The following is a 6052-nucleotide window of genomic DNA, read 5'->3' as shown; positions in this document are numbered from 1 at the left end:
CAGTTGCTATGTCATCATACAAGTAATTGTTTTGAAATATTATCATAATTTTGAGATGATAAGTCATTATTTTCAGATGCTGTCATTATTCTCATGTAGTCAGTTATTATTTTGACATACTATCTTATTATTTTGAGATGCTAAGTCATTATTTTGTGATTCTGTTATTATTTTGAAATACTATCTCATTATTTTGAGAAACTTTCGTGTCATTTATATTTATATACAGTGCTGCTTCCAAGTTTGTGAACCCTTTATCATTTTGTAAATTTCTACATGAATCTAACATAAAATATAATCAGATCTTTATTTAAGTCATAACAATAGATAAAAAGAACACAGTAAAACAAATAACACAAACAATTAGTTATTCATCCATTTACTGAACAACGTGATCCAGCATTAAATGTCTTTGTTGGCAAAAATATATAAGTTTGGTACTCTAGAATTATCAGTTTGGCATTGGTGATAATTAGGGTCAGGGTGAGAGTGTGGCTGACCCTACCCTGTTCGAAAAACAGCAGCCTGAGTCTTCACGATCAAAATGTGGTCTTTACCACACACATTTGTTAGGGCGTGCCATGTCTCAGTCAAAGATTTCCTCAGAAATGAGGACCTCAGAATTTATTTTAGACTGGAAGAGGTTCCAAAACTATGCTGTGCAAAATGTAAGTAAAAACAAAATGCAATGATGTGTAAATCATTTAAATCCTATATTTCATTGAAAATAGTACAATATCACATGTTGAAACTGAGAAATTTGATTGTTTTTCGAAAAATATATGCCCATTTTGAATTTGATCTCAATAACATGTTTCATAAAAAGTTGGGACAGGGCAACAAAAGACTGGTGAAGTTTTTTAATGCTAAAAAACACCTAGTGGTTGATTAGCAACAGGTCAGTAACATGATTGGGTTTAAAATGAGTATCATAGAGATGCTGAGTCTTTCAGCAGTAAAAATGGAGAGGGGTTCACCACTGTGTGATAGACTGTGCAAGCAAACAGTGCAACAATGTTTCTCAATGTAAAATAGCAAAAAAACTTGGGGATTTCAACATCTACAGTACATAATATCATTAACAGATTCAGAGAACCCAGAGAAATCTTTATATGCAAGGGACAAGGCCGAAAACCGCTGTCTGTGAACACTGAAACATTGCTGCAACCACAAATGCAAGTTAAAACTCTAAAACACAAAGAAGAAACAATATATAAAGGATCCAGAAACACTGCCACCTTCTCTGGGCATGAACTCATTTAAGATGGACTGAGGTGAAGTGGAAAAGTGTCCTTTGGTCCAACTAATCAAGATTTGATTAGTTACACACATCATCCTCTGGGCTAAAGACCATCCGGCTTGTTTGTTAGTGCACAGTTCAAAAGCCAGCATTCGTGATGGTATGGGGTGCATTAGAGTACATGACATAGGTGACTTGCACTGTGAAGGCACCATTAATGCTGAACGCTATATACATGTTTTGGTAAATGCTGCCATCCAGATCTTTTTCAGTGAAGGCCTTGCTTATTTCAGCAAGACAATGTCAAACCACATTCTGCACGTATTACAACAGCATGGCTCTGTAGTAAAAGTGTCCGAGTGCTAAACTGGCCTGCCTGCAGTCCAGACCTGTCACCCACTGAAAACATTTGGTGCATTATGAAACGAAAAATACAACAAAGAAGACCCTGAACTGTTCAGCAGCTGAAATCATATATCAAGCAAGAATGGGAAACATTTCACTTTCAGAACTACAGCAATTTGTCTCCTCAGTTTTCCAGTTGCTTACAAAGTGTGGTTAAAAGAAGAGGTGATGCAACGCAGTGGTAAACATGCCCCTGTCCCCTTTTTTGGAAAGTATTGCTGGTATCAGATTCAAAGTGGACATAGATATTTTCAAAAAACAATAACATTTCTCAGTTTCAATATTTGATATGTTGTCATTGTACTACTTTCAATTAATTATAGGGTTTAAATGATTTGCATATCATTGCTATTTTTATTTACATTTTGCATAGTGTCCCAACTTTTTTGGAAACAGGGTTGTATTTCTGACAAGTTTGGATTTCACTGATCCACTGTCAGTCAGATAGTGTACAAATAAAGGAAATTCAACACTATTGTTACCGTTCCCTCGAGCGGTCATCCAACTAAAGTGATTCTCAAACTACGTAATAGTCCACAAGTCCACAAACAGGCAAACACAAGAATAGTATGTATGAAATGAAAGCATGAAGAAAGCAATTTTGCTCCACAAAGAACAGTTCTGACTGTTTAAAGTTTCCTAAAGACTACTTGTATAAGCCACAAACTACTGACATAATGTGGAAGGATGAGGCAAAAATGGATCTTTATGGCCTAAATGAGAGATGTTATGTTTGGCAAAACCGAACACTGCATTCCAGAATGAGAACCTCATCCCAACTTTAAAACATGGTGGTGGCAGTATCAGGGTTTGAGGCAGGTTTGCTGCTATTGGGCTGCTATTGCAGAAAGACAACGACCCTAAAAATACCAGTTTACAAAGAATGGTTTAAGCAGAAGAAATGCTGTATTTTGGAATAGCTGAGTTAATGTCCAGACCTGAATTCAATAGAAATGCTGAGGTACAACCAAAGGTGTGGCATTCATGCAAGATAGCCCACCAACAAGTCAATGAGCAGGGCTGATCAACAGTTAAACCAATTGTTTGGTTAAAGTCACTGTTCAAGGGGGTCACACCAGTTCCTGAAAGCAGAGGTTAACATGCTTTTGCCAACAAAGACATTTAATGTTAGATTATTTAGTTCAGTAATTAAAAAAAAACTCTCTCTCTATATATATATATATATATATATATATATATATATATATGTGTGTGTGTGTGTCTGTGTGTGTATATACAGTTGGAGATACAAAGTTTTCTTCCAAAAGCAGCGATATATATATATATATTATATATATATATATATATATATTATGTGTGTGATGTTGTGTGTGTGTGTGTGTGTGTGTGTGTGTATAAAGCATCTCAAAATAATGAGATAGTATTTCAAAATAATGGCTTTATTTCGCAAAATATATTGATTATGAAGTATCATAATTGATTATAGTTATGGTTTCATATAGATCATCCATTATCATTATCACAAATAGTACTTAGTATTATAATGATGATTGGGTGCTGGATTTTTATTTATTTTATTTTAAGTGACAGGAATAAGCTTCCATAGATATGTGTTGATTTGACACACTGGGAATTTTATTGGGGATGGTGGGATTAAACATCTGAGCTGTATGTTTTTGGGGGGAGGGGAGACAGTGCTCCTTTACTATGTAAACCGTAGATGGCTTTATACGGTTAAGTACTATCACATAATGCCATTAATCCAAAGGGGATAGAAAAGGGGGCTGTTTTACAAGAGGGGGATGGGTTTTTTATTTTTTTTTTACAGTTAAACAGGAAGCATGTCTTCCTCTTTCATCCCCTAAATTAAAGTAGCCAGCACCTACAACTCCTAAAAATAAACATTCTTTATTTATTCCTCTCTTGGACATATGGTTCTAGTAAAAAGCCTTTAACTGATACACTATGTGGTGATTATATGGCTCTTAATGACTATAGCCTACTAAATGTCACTGAATTCAGTGGGTGGGAAAAGTGCCATGTAGACTGAAACAGTCGAACATTACATTTATAGCATAGTCTCTTTTAAACTAATACAAACAAGTTATTATGTTTGTAATGTTCTCAAAATAAGCTCCATCCAATCTATAATACAAAGTTGACAGCCATTATTTGATGACATCACACTGCCAGAAAAAGGGTTCTGTGAAAGGTGCAAGCAATGTGAATGTACCCTCAAAGTTACAACAGTGGTCTTAAGGTCCAGTTATGTACCTTAATAAGTTTTAATGGTACACTACATTCATTTTCCCAGAGAAAAGGTACACTATTTCACAAAAATGAAACAAAAGAAAACGTGGAATGAAGATGGGGTGTATGGAGTCAATGCAACTCAAATAAAATATAATTTGCACTGGAATGAAATATGGTCTAATTACATTCCCTATATTAAAGGTACTGAGTATGTTCCTCCCCAGTGATGTGAGGGGTACCTCTCCAATGACAAATTAGTACCTTTTTTTCTGAGATTGCATGAGGAGCCTTTTAGTATTATCTGTAGGCCTCAAAAACTACAAGTTGGCAAAGTAACCCAAAACCATCAGGTAAAAGTAGCCTAATGATTCACATAGAAGAGAAAATATCTTGGGTCGAAGTTAAAAAATCAAGTATCAGATCAAAACAAATCTTTATAGTTCTATAAAACAGCAGCAGAACTTCTTAGTTCATCCAGCATCTATGAACTGGAGCGTGTTAGGTGCTTCTCTGTTTGTGACTCTATTGGTCTGTTAGCAACAGAACAGAATGAGATTAAAAACCAAAAATTAGGAACGAAGCAGGAGGACACCTGATCAGTTGTTAAAGATTGACTGAATAAACAAGTAGAATCAGGTGTGTTTCTGCTCACTTGGAATGAAAAACTGCAGCCATACCGGCCTTTTGCTGGTAAGACTAGACACCCCTGTTATAAAGCCTTTCGAGTTTAAAAAGGTTCTTTACACTCACACATCGCATTAACAACACTGACTCTTTACACACTTCCAGTGAAAGGTTCTTTAGAGAACTAAAAGTGCTTTATCTATGGTTTTGCTCCAAAGAACCCATTTTGGCACCTTTTTTAAAGAGTATACCTGAGTAAAGGAAGTATTATTATTTGAAAATACTCTGCAAATGAGAGGGCAGCACAGTCTGAAAGCTAGTAGACAGTAAGCAGTGTTCTAGTGCTGACATCTATTGGTTAAATCCAAGAACATCACATTAGTTAGAACTGCAGCTGTGAAAAAATGGATTCATGGATGTGGCTTATATCATCTATATCAGTATACCACTATTGGTCTCACACAACAATATTGATTTTTACTTTTACACTCTCAGAAAAAAAGGGTACTAAACTGTCACTATCAGTGGGGTGGTACCTCAGTACCTTTAGTCAAGGAACATAATTGTATTATAATCCACTGAAATGATATTTTCTAAGTTGTATTGACTCCACACACCCCGTCTCATCTCCAGGCTTTTTATTTTATTGTTCTGTTTTAAAAAATAAGGTTATGAAAAGATACAAATATGTGCTTTTCACCTGGGAAACACATATTTAAGCTATACAATTAGACCTTAAAACCACTGTTGTACCTTTGAGGGTACATTTACATTGTTTGTACCTTGATGAACGAAAAATGTACCTACACAGAACCTTTATTTCTAACATTGTGGCAGCACTGACACATTGTATGTCCAAAAATATCCAAACTCCCCATCTAATTAGTGAATTCTACTTTATGGTGCATCCATTGATGACAAATTGTATAATTTCCATAGAAAAGCAATTGCCAACGGAATAAGATGCTATGGAGCAGCCACACATGAGCCTGAGATCACCATGTCCAAAGCTTAACGTTGACTAAAGTGGAACTGGGTTCTCTGGAATGATGAAGCTTCATGCAGTTGGAGAGTCATTTGAGATCCAGAACTAATCACTCAACATCAGTACCTGACCTCACTAAAGCTCTTTTGTGTTGAATGCAATCAAATCCTAATAGCAATGTTCCAACATCCAGGAGAGGCTGTTACTGCAGGAAAGGAGGACAAACCTCTTGTTAACGCTCTTGATTTCAAAAGAACTGTTGGATGAGCAGGTGTCAACAAACTTTTGGACATATAGTGTACATAACAAAACTTCATTCCAATGTGTGTAATTGGCTGGATGCTTCAGATTGCTTTCACCAGTTCTAAATACATACAAATGAAAAAATACTAAGTTTTCTTTCTGGAATTATAGCCTTCTGGAATTATAGCTATCTGGTTAATGTCTACAAGAGCGCACGTAGGTCATGAGGTAGGTGGGTAGACAGACAGGTAGGACATTTAATTAATTCATTGGACAGGGTTTTTAAAAGTCTTGTGGCCTCCACAATTTTTTTTATTGTTATTGTCAGAGCAGGGTAGCAT

Source organism: Colossoma macropomum, unplaced genomic scaffold, assembly GCF_904425465.1.
Source record: "Colossoma macropomum unplaced genomic scaffold, Colossoma_macropomum, whole genome shotgun sequence".
Lineage (NCBI taxonomy): Eukaryota > Metazoa > Chordata > Actinopteri > Characiformes > Serrasalmidae > Colossoma > Colossoma macropomum.
Note: the sequence above shows the minus strand (reverse complement) of the source record.